Here is a 22,075-nt window from a genome sequence, read left to right as displayed (position 1 = left end):
GGAGGATGTGGAATCCTTATGGGTAGAGCTGCAAAGGTATGAAACTTAGGGAAAAGTAATACTGGGAGTATGCTATAGGCCCCCTAACCAGAGGGAGGAGGCGGACCTCCTATCACAATTTGGATTAGCAGCAAAGATGGGAAGTGTCATCATAATTATCCAGACATAAACTGGGTGGAAGGAACTGCGCATTCATCTAAGGCACGCCAGTTCCAAAATGTCATGCAGGAAAATTTCATGGGTCAAATGGTAAACGCACCAACTAGAAACGTTACTAGACCTAGTGATTACTAGGGATGAGCCCGATGTTCGTGTCGAACATAAGTTCGACTCGAACATTGGGTGTTCGCGTGTTCGCCAAATAGCGAACAATTTGGGGTGTTCGCGGCAAATTCGAAAGCCGCGGAACACCCTTTAAAAGTCTATGGGAGAAATCAAAAGTGCTAATTTTAAAGGTTAATATGCAAGTTATTGTCATAAAATGTGTTTGGGGACATGTATGAATGCAAAAAAAAGTTTTAAAAATGTCCGTTTTTTCGGGAGCAGTGATTTTAATAATGCTTAAAGTGAAACAGTAAAAGTGAAATATTCCTTTAAATTTCGTACCTGGGGGGTGTCTACAGTATGCCTGTAAAATGGCGCATTTTTCCCGTGCTTATAACAGTCCCTGCAGGTACGTTACGTAACCGGGTGGCTCCGCCCCCTCTGACGCCCTGTTGAAAGCCATGGCAAGTCCCCGTGCATGAGAGGGGGGCTGGGTCACCCGGGAACATCACCGTGTGGCCCCACCCTCAGTTATATAAGAACTGTCAAAGCGAAGAGACATCATACGGCGGGTGCCTCCCATGGAGGCGGGTCGGTCGCAGCTTTGTTTTTTTCTTTTTCGGTCCATCGTTGGAGCGAGAGTAGAAGATGAATGGACTTCATAGGACATTTTTATTTTCCCACATTTTAATAAAAGACTTGTCCCCAAGCTGTGTCTTGTCTTTTTTTAACATTTTGACACTTTTTTTGACCCCATTACCATTTCACATGGGGGGAGGCCGGGATCTGGGGGTCCCCCTGGTAAAGGGGGCTTCCAGATTCCGATAATCCCCCTGCCCGCAGACCCCCACAACCACCGGGCAAGCACCCTCCCCATGTTGAGGGCATGTGGCCTGGTATGGTTCAGGAGGGGGGTGCTCTCTCGTCCCTCTTCTTTTCCTGTGGCATGCCAGGTTGCGTGCACGGATAAGGGTATGGATTTTGGGGGGAACCCCCATGCCATTTTTTTTTACATTTTGGTACGGGTTTAAAAAAATTTGGCGCAGGGTTCCCCTTAATATCCATACCAGACCTGAAGGGCCTGGTATGGAATTTGGGGGGGACCCCCCCGCAATTTTTCTTTAAATTTTGGTTAGGAGTTCCCCTTAATATTCATACCAGACTCAAAGGGCCTGGTAATGGACTGGGGGGATCCATGCCGTTTTTTTCAATGACTTTTATCTGTATTGCCGAGGCCTGACAATTCACTATAGCTGCTATTACTTTTAAATGACTTTTTTCCTTTAGAAATGTCATTTTGTGCAGGCACTGTTCTAAACACGGGAAACATGCGCCACTTTACAGGCATACTATAGACACCCCCCAGGTATGAAATTCAAAGGAATATTTCACTTTTATTGTTTCACTTTAAGCATTATTAAAATCACTACTCCCGAAAAAACGGTAGTTTTCAAAATCTTTTTTTGCATTGATACATGTCACCTGGGGCAGGACCCGGGTCCCCAAACACTTTTTAATGACAATAACTTGCATAATAACCCTTAAAATTAGCACTTTTGATTTCTCCCATAGACAATTTACTATAGCCGCTATTACGTTTAAATTACTTTTTTTCCTTTAGAAATGTCATTTTCTGCAGGGACTGTTCTAAATACAGGAAAAATTCACTACTTTACAGGCATACTGTACGTGTGCATATTAACCCTTAAAATTAGCACTTTTAATTTTTCACATTCGTGTCCCATAGACTTTAACGGTGTTCGCGTGTTCGAACAAATTTTTTGCCTGTTCGCATATTCTGCTGCGAACTGAACCAGGGGGGTGTTCGGCTCATCCCTAGTGATTACCAACAATCGATCACAGGTCAATTAGTTTCAGTATAAATCACACTAATAGGAAACATAAGGGGAATACAAAGACACTGAGTTTAAAAAGAGCAAATTTCCCTAAACTATGATCCTTGCTACATGATACAAATTGGGATAAAATCTTAGGAACAAAGAACATGGAGGAGAAATGGGTATTCTTTAAGAGCATATTAAATAAGGGGATTAGCCAGTGCATCCCAATGGGAAATAAATGTAACCACTTGCCGTGCAGCTCTCGTTCTGGGTGGATGTCATATGACAGCTTGCCAGAACGACCGGGGGTGCGCAGCGCAGAAATCGCGGTGGCGCCGTTTTGCTAAGGCACAACGCGACCCCAATCTGTGTAAAGAGACGCAACCACGGCTCTTTAACCATGTGATCGGCTGTGTCTAATCATAGCCGGTCACATGTAAACACGGAGATGCTGGTAATCTGCGCTCCTCGCCTCACACTGACAGAGTGTGAGGAGAGGAGAGATGATCAGCAGTATCTCCTCACAGGGGACAGCTAGGTATGTAATCAGGGCACTGATGATCAGTGCCCTGATTACAATTAAGTGCCCACTAGTGCCAGCAATGATTGCCCACCACTGCCAGCAATCAGTGCCAACCAGTGCCCACAATTGCCACCAATCTGTGCCCACAAGTGCCAGCAATCAGTGCCAACAAGTGCCAGCAATCAGTGGCCATTAGTGATACCAGTCAGTGCTGGCTATCAGTGCTCCCCATCAATGCCCATCACTGCTGCCCATCAGTGCCGTCTACCCGTGCCACCTATCTGTGCCCACCAGTGCTGCCTATCTGTGCCCACCAGTGCCACCTATCTGTGCCCACCAGTGCCACCTATCTGTGGCGCCTATCAGTGCTCATCAGTGCCACATATCAGTGCCACCTATCAGTGCCCATAAGTGCGGCATATTTGTGCCTCCTCATCAGTGCCACCTAATCAGTGCCCATAAGTGCCGTCTCATCAGTGCCCATAAGTTGCACCTCATCAGTGCCCATCAGTGCCGCCTCATCAGCGCCCATCAGTGAAGGAAAAAAATTACTTATTTACAAAATTTACTGACAGAAACTAAGAAAAACTTTTGTTTTTATTAGGGAAAAAAAAACCAAGGAGTGATTAAATACCACCAAAAGAAAGTAATGGCCTGGAGCAGAAAGTGCAACTGGGAGGAGGGCCAGCATGACTGGGGTGGGCAGTGAGGCAGAGAAAGAGCTGGGGTTAGGGAGAGGTATTATGGCACCTACCAGGATTGGTGGGTCCCGAGAGGGACGTCCTTTTCACCAGTGCTCAGTCGGAGCTTTTTTGCCACAAAGGAAGGAAGGTTTTTGCTTCCTGGCATCTGAAAAAGACATTAGGGCATAGTTAGTATGGGGGATCTTGAGGCCCTGCTGTCCCAGCTCCAAGCTGAGGCAGTGGCCAGAGGCACTGGCTAGCTACAGGCCACAGTTTCAGAATTGATCCAGGAGCCCAGCCATGCCTCCCCCGATGCATCTGCTGGCCCCCTCTCCTCATGGTCGCCCACGTGCTAGGAGGTCCAGGCTTCCTGAGCGTTTCAGCCCGGAGGTGACCCATGGCATCCAAGACCATTTTGGGATCCCTACCCAGGACTCTTCGATGCTACCAGCCAAACGGAAACCTGCTTCATCCAGCGTGGTGGTCAGGAGGAATCCCTGCCCACGGCGGACCCGGGGTGGGGGCAATATGTCTGAGGCCTGCTCTCACCCCCCTCTACTCACCGTTTGGATGGTGCGGCCGCCTCTGCGGGCTCCCCGCCCGTTCGGAGGGCGGCTTAGCGGGGGAGAGATGAGTCAGCGGGTACTGGCCTGATGCCGGGAGAGGCCAGGGCCCCCAGTTCCGGAAGGCGAGGGAGGAGAGGATCATCGCTGGTGGCCCTTCAGCTTCGTGGGGGCTTCATGGACGAGTGGATCTGGTCAGCAGCTAGGCAGGCTTCCCCTGCCCAGCCCAGAGCCACATTGTGGAGGCCGCGTGGAGCGGGCCCAGTGTGGAGGCCGCGTGGAGCGGGCCCTGAGTTACGGTATGGCACACGGTGATGATGTCACCAGAGTGCGCCCGGCAATGCCTAGGGACAGATCATTGTGGCCTGCTTGTTTGGAGCGCGGGGAGGCTGAGGAGAGATCACAGGATGGCATGTGGGAAGGGGAGATCACGGATGCAGAGGAGGGCGAGATCCAGGAGGCTGCACATGGAGCGGGATTTGTGGCAGCGTCAGCCAGGTAAGAGCCTTGCTTCTGTCCTTTCCTTGTCTTCTACTGTCTCTGGCTTGGGGGGCTCAGTGAGCGGTGTGGGTGGTGCTGGGGGCTCTGTGGTAAATGGAGGGTTGTCAGCTAGTTTAGGTAGTGGTACAGGTTCCCCTCCCCTTGTTTCGGCAGTGTTGCAGGAGGATGGGGTGGTGCACACTTGTTGACTGGCCTGCGGGAGGTGCTGGCACGCTGCGAGACTGGTGCACAAACGGTGGCGGGCTCTTCCCCGGCGGTGGCATGGTCTGGGGCCCGCACTTCCGCCTCTCAGGGCACAACTCAATCGGTGCCCATCAAGGTCCCGCCTGCCATGGTTTCTGGGGCGGTGGGGGGTGGTTTGGGATGTTTCAGGCCTGTCCACAGTCATTCACTACCTGGATGGCTTCTTGTGTATAGGGCCAGCGGAGAGTTCTGTTTGTGCTACGGTCTTCGAATCCTTTGCTAAGGTCTTCGAATCCTTTGGGGGTTCCCTTGGCCGCCATCAAGACCGAGGGCCCGGCCATAGAGTTACGTTTTTTGAGTATCGTCATAGATACCTTGGCTATGGAGTGAGGTTTGCCTTTGGATAAACTTGAGGATCTGAAGATGGAGGGTTCTGCGGCCTTGCAGGGAAAGAAAATTCAGCTTCAGGACTTACAATCTCTCTTGGGCAATTTGAATTTTGCCTGCTGCATTATGTCCATGGGGTGCGTTTTCTGTAGGCGACTGGCGGCGGCCATGGCCGGCGCCAGGGCACCACATCATCAGATTGGTGCAGGATCATCGGGAGGATTTGAAAGTGTGGGATTCCTTTTTGGCTTCCTATAATGGCTGCTCTCTTTGGTTGGGACAGGCGGTTTCGAATTTTGACACAGAACTTTCTACTGACGGGTTTGGGGCTTTTTGCCAGGGTCGGTGGAGTGCCGGGGAGTGGCGGGAGGTTGGTTTGGTACGCAACCTGGCGGCTTTGGAGTTGTTTCCCATTGTGCTGGCTGTTGACTTGTGGGGGGAGGATTTCAGCAATCGCAGTGTACGTTTTCATTGTGATAACCTGGGGGTGGTGCAGGCCATTAATAATAACACGGCTTCTTCTCCTTCTGTTGTTTGCTTACTGTGGTACCTGGTTCTTACCTGTTTGTGTATTAATTGTTTTGTGTCTGCTGTGCATGTTCCGGGGGTTAATAGTTCAGTGGCCGATGTGTTATCTCGTTTCCAGTGGGACAGATTCCGTCAATTGGCATCGGACGCGAAGCTGCACGGGATTCCCTGCCCCGAACGGCTGTGGAGCGTCGCATTGCCACTTCCCAGTTCTTGATCCGTAAGTCGGTCTCTGCAGCTACCTGGACGGCGTACAGCAAGATTTGGCAGGAATGGGGGACCTGGTAAGTGAGGTTGGGGGGTGCTATCATGATGAGGGTAGGGTTCATCTGTTGCTTTATTTCATTGGCAGGAATTTTGAATGCGGGGTCTCGGCTTCCTATATGTCGCGGAAGTTAGCCAGGTTGGCTTTTATGTTTCAGTTGACTGGGCAACGGGATGCGACAAAGGCTTTTATGGTTCAGAATGCTATGCGTGGGTACCGCGTTGGTCGCTCTGCAACTTACACGAGACGCCCTGTTTCTTTCTCGGTGCTTGGGACCGTGTTAGGACAGTTGGGTAAGGTTTGTGTGTCTGGGTATGAGAGGGCTCTATTCCGGGCTGTTTTTGTATTGGCCTTTTTCGGGGCCTTTCGGTTAGGCGAACTGGATAGCCGGAATAGGAGGGGTGAGGGCGACTTGGGAGTCCAGAATGTGTGGGTACGGGGAGATACTTTGGGGGTGTTTCTTCAGCGATCCAAGACGGATCAGTTGGGTAGGGGAGCCTGGGTCAAGTTGAAGGCGGTCCCCTTCTCTCCAGTATGTCCAGTCTTGGCTGTTGGGGATTTCTCTCAGATTAGGCCGATGGCCCGGGTGTGTTCTTCATGCATGAGGATGGGACTGCTCTGTCCCGCTTTCAATTTTAGGCGCTGTTTAAAAAATGTCTGGTGGCAGCAGGCGGATTATTATTCTTCCCATTCTTTCCACATTGGGGCGGCTACTGAAGCAGTCCGCTGGGGTCTGGATGATAAGGTGGTGAAAAGTATTGGGCGCTGGGAGTCTGCTCGATTCAGATCGTATGTCCGCCCTAATTTATTGTAAGTCCGCAGGGGGAGGGGGGTTTCTTTGTGGCTCCTCTCTCTCCTAATTTTCACATATCCATGTTGTTTGTTACTGGGGGTCCTTGGGTTTGTTTGCGGGGTGCTATATTCCCCCCTTTTTTTTCTTTACTTTTTTTTCAGCTTCAGTGGCCTGCCTGGTGTAGATCCTGGGGCACTCATATGTGTATTGGGGTGCCAGGGGGACTGATGTGCGGGAGGAAGGCAGGCTGCTGGGTTCCTCTGGGGATGAGGTCATGGTAAGTTGGCTTGGGGTTCCAGGCATGCTATGGTCAGGGTTGTGCCTGAAATGTACAGGTACGCTCGCTTGGATTGGCCCCCTGATGTGGTTCTGTTACATGCGGGGGGTAATGACCTGGGTTTGCGTTGCTCACGTGAACTGATCAAGAACATTACATTTGATTTATTGCGTCTCCAGTCTTTTTTCCCGGATACCATTTTTGTATGGTCCGATATAGTGGCCAGGTCTGCTTGGCGTTTGGCTCGCTCTGTTGCAGGTATTAACCGAGCCCGGGTCAAGGTCAACAAGGCGGTAGCCAAGTTTTTTGTACGTAATGGGGGCTTGGCTGTGCGTCATTGGGATTTTGGGGTGGAGACGTGGCGTTTTTTACGTCCAGATGAAGTTCACCTAAATGCCATTGGCATTGACCTATGGCAGCTGGGTTTGCAGGATGGCGTCCAGCGGGCCTTCCGGGTGTGGAGGGCGACACGAACGTAAGGTCTCACGTTCGTGTGCTGTGGCGGGAGGTCTATGGGGTCTTTGAAGGGGTGCTGGAAAAAATAATGGAGGTCTAGGGGGCTTGGGCCCATCTGGAGGTATGGGTGTTCCTTCCCTTACTAACAATACAATGGTAACAATGGTTTGTAGTTGGTTGTATCTGGATGGAAGTAACTGGTAATTGTCCCTGAGCTGGCGTAATATAATGCGTGGGGCCTTTATGGGGTGTACAGATACAACTAGTTGGTCGAGAAAAATTGCCCTTCAAAGACCTCTAGACCAGGCAGGTTTAAGCTGAGTTTTTATTTGGTTTAATGGTTATGTAAAAATGTATTATATGCATTACGTTGCATGTTGAGAGTTTTTTCTTATTTCATTTTGTTGTAATAAAAAAAAAGGCTGCTATGGCCATTTGACTCCAAAAAAGAATGTGTCGTCTGGTCAATCATTGGGTCTAAGGAATACGGGGGTTTCTAGCTTTGTAGGAAACGATAGCCTCAGTAGTCTGCACATCCCTTAGTCAAGCTCTATTTGTGTGAAGAAAATCATAACAATTTCACATGGTTACAGTGTAGTATGACCGCACAATTGTCATTCAAAGTGTGACAGCGCTGAAAGCTGGAAAATGGCCTTGGCAGTAAGTGCCCTGTATTGAGGTGGTTAAAAGAGCTAATAAAAGTCCTGAGAGGCTTAACTCCAACGTAAAAATGCATATCTAAAAAACAAACAGAGTCTTGCGAGCTACCATGTGAAAACACAAATGATAATTAGAGATGATTAAAGGACAGCTGCTAGCATTGATCACGTCCCATATACTCGTGCCAAATAAAAGTTTTATAACAATATAATGCTGCGCTATCCAAATACAATCATATGGTAATCGTACTAAATCCTAATATTACTGACTGCAGTTAAATAGTGGTGGTGAGATATTGCATTCCTATGTGAAAAAACTAGTGAACATAATAATGCAATCTTATGCGATTAAAAGTTGCGATCATAAACAAAAAAATTGTAATCCTTTGCAATCCTGCCAATAACAACCTGTGTAGCATACACACCTCTATATGCACACGTTACATTCATATGCAATAGAGAAATTCGCAACCCTGTGTGATAATTGCGATAAATGCGATATTTACAGTCAGGGGGACCTGAGTAAGATGCATTATTTCCCGGTATTGACACATGTTGGGGAGGGGATAGGACGGTTTGTGAGGCAGTGGAGTGTTCTCAGAGCGGGAGAGGACACCAGTAGTATAGTGCCTTTATATTTGTTTGGCTTGTTACAGAGTGGTGCGCTCATAGCACCTATTAAATGTGAGTACCCTAATATAGGGAATATTGTCATTTAAAAAAAAACTTTTAAAACGGTAATACACTATCCCGTTTTCTCTGTTTTCCATATGAATGTTATTGCAAGAAACCATCCAAGGATCTGAATGCTGACCATAAACCCAGAGGTGGTTTAAAAGCGTGGTTTGACCGAGCTTAGGTGAGCGTATACACCAAAGGGGGAGCACAAGAGTGGACATGATCACTTTACTGTTTTATCATCTAGAAAAGAGAGAGAAAATGGCGCAAGAACACAATCAGACATGAATAAATATAAATTATACACACAAAAGTAAAAAAGTAAAAAAGTCCAAGATAAGGGGGCAGTGTAACTGAATAATAATGAATATACAAACACAAATGTGGACTCTGCCAAAAACGTCCAGAAGATGACAAAAAATAATTGTCAATGGAATAATATGGTTTAAAAGAATCTGATACTGTGCACCAGCGACAGCTTACTTGAGAGTGGAAGAAACAGCTCTGAAAGACAATATAGGAAAAAAGGGGCAAGAAGCGCCAATCTAAGTGCAGTATCATAAAGGCTTTATTAAAATGTATAAAAACAACAGCCAAATGGCTACTCACAGGAAACAAGATGAATACAGGCAAAGGACATATAGCTGGTCCAGGGACGTCTTCCTGAGATGTTAGCGGAGGTACATGGTGCAGGTTCCGGTTTAGATGATATCAGCACTGAAGTGTGCGGGTGGTCTTTGGGGTCTCTGCTGTGGGTGCTGAGCAGCTGTGCTGTGGGTGTCACTGGCAGGGAAGGGGTTAACACTAGTGGGTGATCAAGGGGTTAATTGTGTTCCCTAGGTGTGTTCTAAATGTAGGGGGGATGGGACTGTCTAGGAGGAAAGAGAGATCGGTGTTCATACTTAGTATGAACACACGATTTGTCTCTATTCCCCTGAAAGAACCGGGATTTGTGTGTTTACACACACAGATCCCGGTTCTCGCTCTATCACGAGTGATCGCGGGTGCCCGGCGGTCATCGCGCCCGCCGGGCACTCCCATCAGCTCCGGGCACACACTGCGGGCGCACGCTTGCTCGCCCCTAGTGGTCAAAAAGGTAACGTCGTTTCGACCCAGCCGTGCCATTCTGCCGCAGTAAAACTGCGGCAGCTGGTCGGCAAGCAGTTAAGGAATTGACAGACCATTGTTCCTAATTTTTACGAACAGTCTATTGACTGGAATGGTACCAGCTGATTGGAGAAAAGCCAATGTAGCACCAATATTTAAAAATGGGCCGAGATACATCCCTGGGAATTACAGACCAGTTAGCCTAACATCAGTTGTATGCAAGCTCCTGGGGGGGATGATAAGGGACTATATACAAGATTTTAGTAATGACAACGGTATCATTAGCAATAATCAGTATGGATTTATGAAGAATCCTTCTTGCCAAGCCAATCTATTAGCCTTCTATGAGGAGGTGAGCTGCCATCTACAGTAGATAGAGGAAGGCCCATAGACGTAGTGTATCTGGATTTTGCAAAAGCATTTCATACAATTCCCCATAAACATTTACTGTACAAAGTAAGGTCAGTTGGCATGGACCATAGGTTGAGTACATGGATTGAAAACTGGCTACAGGGGCGAGTTCAGAGGGTAGTGATAAATAGGGAGTACTAGGAATGGGCAGGGGTGGAAAGTGGGGTCCCCCAGGGTTCTGACCTGGGACCAATTCTATTTAATTTATTCATAATGACCTGGAGGATGGGATAAATAGTTCAATCTCTGTATTTGCAGATGATACTAAGCTAAGCGGGGCAATACCTTCCCTGCAGGAAGTGGAAACCTTGCAAGAAGATCTGAACAAATTAATAGGGTGGGCAACTGCATGGCAAATGAGGTTTAATGTGGAAAAATGTAAAATAATGCATTTGGTTGGCAAAAATATGAATGCAATCTACTCATTGGGGGGGGAACCTCTGGGGGGATCTAGGATGGAAAAGGACTTGGGGGTCCTAGTAGATGACAAAGCAAACAGAATATTGGCATGCATTAAAAAGGGGATTAACTCCATAGATAAAAAAGATATAAGACTCTGCTCAGGCCACACCTGGAGTATGTTGCCTAGTTCTGGGCACCAGTCCTCAGGAAGGATGTGCTGGAACTGGAGAGAGTCCAGAGAAGGGCAACAAAATGAATAAAGGTTCTGGAGGACATTAGTTATGAGGAAAGGTTATGAGCACTGCACTTGTTCTCTCTGGAAAAGAGATGCTTGAGAGGGGATATGATTTCAATATACAAATACTGTACTGGTGATCCTACAATAGGGATAAAACCTTTCCGTATAAGGGAATTTAATAAGACACGCGGCCATTCACTAAAATGAGAAGAAAAGCGGTTTAACATTAAACTGTATAGAGGGTTCTTTATTGTAAGAGCGGTAAGGATGTAAGGACGTAGATTTCCCTTCCACAGGCAGTGGTTCCAGTGGGGAGCATCGATGATTTAAAAAAAAACTGTTAGATAAGCACCTGAATGACCACAACATACAGGGATATACAATATAATACTGACATAAAATCGCACACATACTGTAGGTTGGACTTGATGGACTTTTGTCTTTTTTCAACCTCGCCTACTATGTAACTATGTAACTATGTAATACAGTGTCCTTTTCCCTGCCAAGCTGAGGGTGGTAGATGGAGAAACGGTCCAGTTCTTCACCTCTCTGAGGGATGCTGCATTGTGGCTGGAGTCTATTCCCCCTTTGGGATGATTTGGTAGTTCTCCTCATCGGATACTTACCCTTTCTTTTGTTGTCTTATCTGCCTCATTTGCTTCACTTTCACCACTGATTTTGAACATTTGCAGTAATATGGGGCCTGCTTGAGGTATTCCTTCTGTTGAGACAGTTTTTTTGGATTCTGTTTTCCTCGGTTTTGCAACATTGCAAGCCTTGTTGTATTCTACTTGGAATGTTTGACTATACCTTTACCAGCGGTTTAAGTTTAGTGCCTCTGTCAGAGTCCAGGTGATTACCCAGACAGGAATCCTATTTTTTTTACTAGCATCTCCTCTTGGGGATTGTATATTGTGTTAAATATTATGATAGCCAATTTTAAACTTGTTCCTGTTGGGCTTTATTTACTGCCTCCGGCAGATGTCTCGGTACTCTCTTCTATTATGCAGCTAATACTTGCTTATGATGTTGAAGATGTATTGATAGTGAGGGATTTTAATCTGGCCCCCTGCCCAGACCTGGATAGACTCCACCTTGCTTCCCGTTGGTGTCCTAGTTTGGCTCACTGGGCTGGTGCGTTCTCTCTCACCGATGTTTGGCGCCATCCGGCAGCTAGAGAATGCATGTGCCATTCGGCCTCTTTTAAAACGTTATTTCGCATCGATTTGGCTTACGTCAGCCAATCCATGCTCAGGAGGGTTTCTGCGGTTAACATTTTACTGAGGGGCATTTCTGACCATACCCCTCTATTGGTGACGTTGTCATTGACCCCCAGGGAGAGAGGTTGTGGAGGCTGTCTAGGTACTGGGTAGAGGATCCTAACATTCAAAAGGATATTTAGGAGGGGGTTTGCAAATACTGGTTGACTAATGCTGACTCCACTACTCCCATGGTGACATGGGACGCATTTAAGACCAGGGGGCCTACATTTCCTGTATTACAGCTGCTCGCAGGAAGGCTATGCAATCTATGGAGTGACTGGAGGAGGAAGCTAGACTTAAGGAGGTTGCTTACATGGATCACCCTGACCAGAGTAATGGAGCATGGCAATTTTCACTTAGAGAAGTCTCCTCCCTACTACGTGTAGAGATGAATAAGAAGTCCCTTCTTCATACTGCTCAGAGAGTTTTTGAATATGGGAACAAGTATGGAAGATTACTAGCATGGCTGGCTATGGGTCAGTTTGCCTCTACACATATAAGTGGTGTTAGAGACTATGTTGGGCAACTTCTACAATTGCCAGGTGATGTTAATAATAGATTCCTGCAATATTACCATAATCTGTATTTATCTTGGGTAGATTACACTCCCTCTGAACTGTCCTCATATCTTGATTCTATTACCTTCCCCACGCTTGAGCTAGATGCCAGTGCCCGCCTTGACTCAGACATTACCTTGGAGGAGGTTCAGTTGTCTATGGGCCAGCTCCAATCTGGTAAGACCCCTAGAGCAGACGGTTTACCGACTGAATTCTACTCACAGCATTTAGAGTTATTAGCCCCCAGACTTACCTCTCTTTTTCTGCAATTCTTCAAGATGGGCTCACTCCCAGATTCAATGGCTGAGGCGGTGGTGTTGGTGCTCAAACCGGGTAAGAATCCTGAAGAGTGATCCTCGTACAGGCCAATCTCCTTAATTAACGTGGATGCTAAGATTTTGGCCAAAACGGTACTTGAGGAGTTAATTCACATTGCCAAACTGGATATATGCCTTGAAAAGGGCACCGACATTAACCTCCTACGCCTCTATTTAAATCTGTCTCTTGCTCATGCTAATGGTGGACGCAGGGTCATAGCCTTTTTGGATGCCGAAAAGGCTTTTGATTCGGTGGAATGGGGGTTTGTCTGGGAGGTATTGTGCCATTTTGAATTTAGGCTTAAATTTCTCAAATGGATTAGAATGTTAAATTGTACTCCCAGGGCACGCGTTAGGACAAATGATAGGTTATCCACATAATTTTCTCTACGGAGAGGCAACTCGGCAAGGATGTCCTCTCTCCCCTTCCCTCTTTGTCTTGGCCCTGGAGCCGTTGGCTATTCTTATCAGGGAATCTCCTTTAGTCATGGGTTTGAGAGTCAGCTCTCTGGAGGAGAAGATTTATCTTTATGCCAAGGGCGCCCTCGTCCATTTGCAGGATGCCTCTTCATCCCTGACAGCTGCCCTTGACCTTTTTAACATGTTCGGAAGGTTCTCGGGGGTATGTATTAATTGGTCCAAATCATTTATCCTTCCCTTAGACCCCCCAGCCAGGTTAGATGTGGCTGATATCCCCTTAGTCTGGGTGGATCAATTTCGGTACTTGGGTGTTCAGATACAGTGGGATGTTGCAAGTTTTTTCGACCTTAATTTGACCCCCTTGTTTTCCCAGCTTAGGTTGAAATTCACCTCTTGGGCTTCCCTACCGTTGAATCTTATGGGTAATATAAATCTACTCAAAATGCTTTTCCTTCCTAAATTTATTAATTTTTTTTGGAACTGCCCTATCTGTATACGTAATTATTTTTTTCAAGGACATTGACCATTGTGTTGGGACATTTATTTGGGGGGGTGTTCTTCCTCAACTGGCTAGGTTGACCCTGTGTCTCCCAGTGCAGTGCAGGGGCTTGGCACTGCCGGACTACCATACATATTACTGGGCGGCTGCCCTTGTAACCATCCGTTGGTGGTTTGTGCTCTCGCGAGCCAATTCAGCTGTTTGTCCTGAACCTGCTATTTTGGGCTCCCTTCAGGAGCTGGGTAATTTGGTGTACAGAGGCCCGCCGGCATATTTTGATCTCCCACACACTCAATGTGTAGTCTGTGGCTAGGCGCAGATTCCTTCAACCTCATTGTTGGTCTCCCTTCAGTCCGCTTAGGGGGAATCCCAACCTCCCACACTTCCACTCTATACCTGACCCACAACTCTGGGCCAAATTTGGGGTGAAAACCCTGCGCGATATACTTTCAGCAGGAACCCTGATTCTCTTTCAAGATTTACGGATCAAATTTAAACTGCCAGGGTGGATGCTTTTTTGTTATTTTCAACTAAGTAATGCGACTCGGGCTAAATTTTCCACCCCTCCATGCCTTGCCATGGACTCTATTAAGGAATCACCTGCAATTGTCGCTCTCAGTTTCACCGGAGTTGATATTGCTGGGATTCAAGATGACGAGCAGAAGCCTAGGTACACGAAATTGTTAATCTCGTATCTATTCTATTATGCCAAATAAGAAAGTGACCTTAAATGGAATCCCCCCCCCCCCCTGTAGGTTCCTGGGAAAAAATCTATCAATGCAGGCCTTCCTTTATATAAGCTGACATATATTAATAGGAATTGTCCCAAAAAGTTTGAAAGGATATGGCATCCTTGGACAGCCTAGTGAGGGGGGATTTATCCCTCCTAGATTATGTTGGTCGTTTGTGAAAGGCTGCGATATTCCTTTACTGAAAAAAAAAAAATCTTTTTTTTTTATATTGGCTTGACTTGGGTTTGATATGGATTAAGCGCTGTTCTTGTATTACATTTTCACTGGGATTTTTATATCCTGATATGCAGAAGATGATATGCCATTTATGTCACTGTCGATGTACATTATGTTGTTTCTTACTAATTCCCTTTTTCTATATTTAATTTGCACCATGTCTTTGGTTTAATAAAGGAACATTCTGCTCATTAAAAAAATATATATATACAGTATTTCTTTAGCACTTTTCTCTATAGGGACTGGGGTTGTTGAAGAGAAGGATTTGTCAAGTAATGCTATAAGTGTCAGTGAATAGATATGTCTTGATTCTGTTTTTGAAAAACTTCCAGAGAAGGTAATTCTTGGACAATGGATGGCAGTGAGTTCCATACTGTAGGCGCTGCATGACAGAATGCATGAGATTCAAAAGTCTTTAGGTAGAGCACAATGCAGGTCATTAGCATTGCGGCTGTGGTACACTGCTTTCCAAAATATAGTCAAGGTGCACTTTTCACCCATTGGAGTGCATTAGCAACCCATTCATAATGAACCTTATTGGATCACTAAAGTGTGCCTGCCCTGAGCTATCCTTTTCCCTCTTTGTCCTCTCCCTATGTTAAATACTGTCTCACACAAGTGGGTTCCTGTCCTTGACCATTTGCTCCTCAGAAGTGTAGTGGGAAAAGAAAATGCTGCATCAGGTAAGCTGGGGAATGGACTCCTCCCAAGGGTGCCAGGCTCGCCGGCCGTGCAAAGGGATAAAAAGGAATGGATGGCTGCACACCGAGGTAGCGATAAATCTCTTTATTGTAAAATCCATAACATGAATCACACCACAGGACAGGAAAGAGATAAAAAGGAATGGATGGCTGCTCACTGAGGTAGTGATGAATCTCTTTATTGTAAAATCCGTAACATGAATCACACCACAGGACAGGAAAGCAGGTACAGGTAGACGCATTTCACAGAGTGAAGTTGCGCTTATTCACATAAATAAGCGCAGCGTCGCTGTGTGAAACGTGTCTACCTGTACCCGCTTTCCTGTCCTGTGGTGTGATTCATGGTACAGATTTTACAATAAAGAGATTCATCACTACCTCGGTGTGCAGCCATTCATTCCTTTTTATCTCGTCAGAAGTGTGCCAAAATAACACGGGGTCTGTTTTTTAAAAGGTTCCCCCACCCAAGATGGCTGTTGAAGTCTTTCAAGAGTTCGGTGCCCAGTCAGACTCATTTTCTCTTTCAAAGCACTGTATGGAATCTTTCAGAAACAAATTCCCTAACAAGGCTTACCTTCCCATGCAATCATCGCACTAGGCCTCCTACAGATGGGATGGTTAACTGCACTTGCCTACTTGCTTAATCAAATGATGGCAAGCACTGAAGACCCCTCTACACCTATATGGTAAAGTTACATGCATTAGTGCATTGTGGTACCTTTTATCAGTGGCACCCCAATCTGCTAAGGCAATGCATCTGCATTGCAGAAAACCGCACAGCACTGCAATACATGGTGACACACTGCCATATGTTGTGACACGCTCTGTCACTAAAGGTTAACACAGGTTCGAAGACACAACACACCAGAATGGAAAGGTGTGATGGGGCTAACAATGCAAATGTCTGCAGATATCAGAAAAATCTCTGATAGTGTCTAGTAACCCTGGAGGCTGTTTCTTTCTAATCTTCTGAAAATGAAACTTATTTGTATGAGGTTTTTTATTATTCAATATTTGGGCCTGGCAGGTGGCAGGAGTCTTGGTATTTCAAGGTAACTAAAGCAGGTGGCAACCTGCAACATGAGACACTCATTCAAAAGTTTTGCTAGGGTTTTTACTCGGAGTTTGGGCCTGGGTATACTGCCTCGTTGCTATTAATCAGCCTTGTGCAGGCGAACAGGTAATTTTTCCCCTTCTGAGTAAAAAACATTTCCCCCTCTACTCATCTCCATAACAGTGCAGTGTTCTGTAGTCCATTAGGAAGGAAGGGCTGACCACACTGATTGGATGCTTAGTTTAGCAGAGGCATTGTGTTGTCAGCTCAAATGTTAAGTTAAAGTAAAGTGTCTAAATGGACAGAACAGTGGCTCAGGAGTGAGCCTGCTCGGGTGCTCTCATAGCAAGCTGCTTGCTATGGGGGCACTCGGCAGGAGGGAGGGGCCAGGGGCGCTGGCGGGGGACCCAAGGATTGAGGGGGACCGAAGGATTGAGGCTGCTTTGTGTAAAACCATTACACAGAGCAAGTAAGTATGACATGTTTTTTTTTCCAAAATCATTTTTATTAATTTTTTTCATATACAAGGATGGAAACATATTGTTGTAGAACACATAACATGTGTACATGTATACATCTAGAAGTAAACAGTGGGGTACAGTCTGTTAGTCCAAGCAAGGTAGAACTCAGAGGAGAAACGAAGGAAGGAAGTACATTACTTACTCACACTTAGGATTTCAACCAAACTTCCAGGTGTTAACAAATTTTGCAAGAGTGTTCTGTTTTAAGGCAGAAGTGTATTCATAATCTTTGATCAAGTTTATTTGGTGTTTAACATCAGAAACATTTGGAATTAAAGAACTTCTCCATTTGTGCATTATGAGTAACCTAGCAGCAAATAGAATATGCATCGTTATGGTTCTGAATTCGTATGGGAAGGATTCTATTCCTATACTGAGAATAGCTAGGGATGGAGTAGGTTTAGTGATAATCCCAGTGATATCTGAGATTAAAGAGAATACTTTTCTCCAAAATGTGTGAATGTGTGGACAATCCCAGAGAATGTGTATTAGCGAACCCTTGGAGGAGCATCCTCTCCAACAACTGTCGTCATCAAGATTTGCAAATTTATACATTTGTACAGGAGTAAGATACCATCTATGGTGGATTTTTTGATAGTTCCCAATAATTAATACAGGTGGATGCTTTGTGGTTGTAATGTATGGCTGAGCGCCATTGGGAATCTGAGAAAGAGGCCTGTAGAGCCCTTTCCCATCTTTTGTAAGTTGATGTCTTTGAACTGTCTTTGTTTTGTAAGAGATTGTACATTAGGGTTATTCCTTTTGCTTTGGGGGAGTTTGAAGTCCAGAAGGACCATGCCTTGGTAGGAATTATGACTGATGGGGCAGGATTTTTTTTCAGGTAGGAGGCTATACGTTTATATGTGTATGCACCTTGCGATGGTATTAGGTATCTAGTTTTAAGGGTTTGGAATGGAAGGAGTTGGGCATTATGTATTAGTTCTTTCAGTGGGAGGCTTTTAATGTTTGACCAGATTAGGGAGTAAGAAGTTGAATATCTCCACAGGGGGATATACTGATTGGGTGTGTTCTGTTAGGGATGTGTTTTGGAATAGGAAGTGCCATGTCTCAACTACGGCCGCTATCGCTGGGTGATCTGTTTTTTTGGGTTTTATGTGAGATTTCTGAGCTAGCAGAAGAGAGCTTAAATGAGATGTATTTTTTTATTTTCAAAAAAGAAATAAAAGAAAAAACATCAACACCTTTAATATCACTTTAAGGGGTCAATAGATTTCTGGCAGGTCAACAGGTATTTTTCTGTCCTTGCAAAGTTTTTACAGAGAAAAAATGAAAATAAATGTGTATGTATTGCAAAGGTACTCTTGTCCAGACACTTTAATATGCTCACAGGATTGCCCAGAGTTAAGCCAGAACTGGGACTATTTGATGAAAAGAACTTGGCCTCATTAGAGTAGAGAATGATCCATGTAGAATCATGGGTTAGGCATTTTTTTTAGGCTACAATCACATAGGCCGAAGTCTGTGGTAAAAAAACAGGCATTTGGGTCACGGTAGTCCATTGTTTACCTTACTATCCAATATTCAGTTCAGACTAGTGTGTTCACATTGCTTTGTAGCATGTTGCACTCGTTTTAATGTGGCATGTCCAATTCAGCAGGCATCACACGTGCTAAACGTACCCATTAAAATCAATGGAATTGCTTACCAAATATGGCAAAGGTGGTTTTGGTGGGATATTTGAATGTAAAATCCCCATTGGAATTGAAAAAAACAAGTTTAAGGGGAGGCAGTATTGGCTCCTGTTCACCTATAAGCCAGCTCTAAATCACAGTCTGAAAAGTATTTCATTGGGGATTTATTTTTATAGCCCACAGCCCATGTATAAGAAGCCTATGGGTGATATAAGGGTATCAATTTTGCTAACTTTTCCCAGATATCAGCATCTTAAGGCACCACATTTCTTTTTAAAAATAAAGTGATAAATAAAATAAAATAAAAATGTTTCTCTGTTACTAGGCTTGCATACATAACACATTGTTTAAGAATTGTATAATTGAAGTGGCAATTAACAAATTATTTTACATCTTGTGGAAAAATGGGATAGTGGAACATATTGTTCCCCTATCACCATTGTTGGTTTCCACAGTAACCAAATAAAACAGCCTATCAAGTGTTAAGATGCTTCAACGTTTAACAATGTAAGTGAAAAGCACTCAGAACATGTATTTTGACTGTATGTTGGGTGCTGCAATGTAAACACACGGACATAAGAAGCAACACACATTTCAGCTTATATCATGTTATTTTCCATACAAAAGCAGAAAAACTACTATAATGAAATTTATATTCTGATATAGCCATAAGAAGAAATAAGATGAGCTAAACAAAAGACATCCATTGATGTTATAATATTATTTATACCCATGGAACCCCTAAAACAGGGGTCCCCAACCACCAGGCCGCAGCCCAATACCGAGGCATGAGGGCATGAGAGAGTCAGGCGGGCAGGCAGATGAGAGAGCCGGGTGGATGAGAGAAGCAAACGAGCGGGCGGATGAGAGAAGCGAGCGGATGAGAGAAGCGGGCAGACGGGCAATCAGAGATGACATCATCTCTCTCCACCCACCCGCATCACCGTCTTCCACTCACAGCCGGGTCTCTTCAATGTCAGGGGTGCGGCAGGGAGCAGAGAGATGAGATCTTCTCTCACCGCCCACCCTGCATCACCACTCTCCTGCCCTCACTCAGAACCAACCACTGCACAGAGACCTTTCACGGTGGTTAATGAACCAGTGCTGCCACCAATGCAGTGACAATCCACATCTGGTGGCACTGGCTGGCAATGTGGCAAGTGACAATCCACATCTGGTGGCAGGCAATGTGGCAAGTGACAATCCGCATCTGTTGGCAGGCAATGTGGCAGGTGACAATCCCCATCTGGTGACAGGCAGCGTGGCAAGTGACAATCTGCATCTGGTGGCAGGCAGCCTGACAAGTGCCAATCCGCATCTGGTGGCAGGTGACGTAGCAGGTGACAAGCTGCATCTGAATGCAGGTGACCTGGGAAATGACAATCCGCCTCTGGTGGCAGGCAGCGTGGCAAGTGTCAAGCTGCATCTGAAGGCAGGTAACGTGCAAGTGACAATCCACATCTGGTGGCAGGAAACGTGGCAAGTGACAAGCTGCGTCTGGTGACAGGCGACAGTGGCAAGTGGCACGCTCAGGGCTCCCACTGATTCTGCATTATGGTGAGTTGAACTATTTCATTTTATATTACAATGTAATAATAGAAATAATGCGCTTCAATCACCCAGACACCATATCAACCATGGTGTCAGGATGATTGAAGTGCCAACACCAGCCATTGCCCTAAGAAATCGGCTGCAAAAAAACGCTTACCCCCCACGTGCCACTGCGGCTTACGCATATATTTGCAAATGTATGCAAACAAAACCCTCTGTTTTTAATGTGAATTGTTAGACAAGGTCAATTTGGTTGTTTTGCAGGCTGGCAAGTAAGTGTGCTGGGAAATCTTTTGTTTGTTAGAGAGCATAGAAAGTGAACAGTTCATAAGAGTTCTAGCAATAAAATCCATCCATTGGAAATCTCACTAATACTCGAGCTGCATCAAATGTTATACAACAGCAAAAATATCTTTCATACGCAATTGGTGTTGAACCGAAAAATAATTTAGTAGAGATAAGGTTTAGATGCACCACATTCATGGATTCATATACAATTCTGTGGGTTTGAAATTTATGTGCAGGTTTACCCAGGGGAATTTTTCTTCATCTATAAAGCACTGCATGGCCTTTCAACCATGGCCAGTAGGCTTAGCAGAGACAATAAGAGAGCTTTGAAAAAGTCAGATCTCTCACTATAAAAGGCGGTGCTCAGATTAGCCATGCTGTCATTATATTCAAAGCTGTTGTAAGGAAAGCATAGGTAAAGCTGACAAACTGTATAGAAAGAGATTAGGGTCAGTTAACAAATTGTGTTTCAAATTTCTAAATTATATTATTATTATTATTGGTCCCTCAATTAAATACATGTCCTTAATATAAACTTAAATCTATGTCAGCAACATGCTTGGTTGCTAGCTCTTTAGGCAATTTGCTGTTTTCTTGTTTAGTAGATTCGTTTAGGGGTTTTCTTTATTTCTTTACCTTTGAGTTTGTAGTTGCTTTAGAGGAAGCAGTCACTTTTATATGCTCTTCCTTCAATAGCAAACATTATTTTTTTGATGCAAAACTTTTGTAGTTTCAGCTGATTTTATTTTGGTATTTTTCTTTTTTGTGGGAGTATGTTGGTTTTTATTGATAGGACCTTTTTTTTAGTGTGGGGTGCTCCAAGTGTAGCATTTGTTTGTTGCTGAACATTTATTCTTGCTGCCTTTTAGGCTTTGCACAGCATATAATGTTTCAAAGAAAGAAATAATATTGGTAAAACCAGTGTGCACCTAAACCACTTCAAATAACATCACTCACTCATCGTGTACACATGAGCGGAATGTCTGACAGAAAAAGTCAGATGGGAGCTTTTCATCTTATATTCCAATCGTGTGTATGCCCCATCGGACTTTTTACGTTGAAAATTTGGACGGATCTAGAAAGAGAACATGTTCTAAATTTTTCCGACGGAACCAATGCCTATCGGGAAAACCGATCATCTGTATGCTGTTCCGACATACCAAAAAAGACGCATGCTCTGAAGCAAGTACGAAACGGAAGCTATTGGCTACTGGCTATTGAACTTCCGTTTTCTTTCTTTCTTTCTTTTTTTTCTTTTTTTTTTTTAATTCCTTTATTTTTATGATTTAAAAAAAAACATATACCACTGATCGAGAGGCACCCTTAAACCGTGTACATACTATTATAAGCTTCTTTGGAGTATGGTAAACTCTATGTAGCAAAAATAGCTGCGATATTTTCTGTGAAGGGGAGACTGACACCTGGGAGCTCAAGTCCAATATCTTTTTCCATTGTTCTCCTGTTAGTTTTTCCCCCAGGTCCTCTTCCCATCCCTTCTTATTTTTAGCCAGTCTTTCCCCATTAAT

The sequence above is a fragment of the Aquarana catesbeiana genome, linkage group LG06 (genome assembly GCF_042186555.1).
Source record: "Aquarana catesbeiana isolate 2022-GZ linkage group LG06, ASM4218655v1, whole genome shotgun sequence".
Lineage (NCBI taxonomy): Eukaryota > Metazoa > Chordata > Amphibia > Anura > Ranidae > Aquarana > Aquarana catesbeiana.
The sequence above is the reverse complement of the archived record's forward strand: the minus strand, read 5'-3'. Positions refer to the sequence as shown.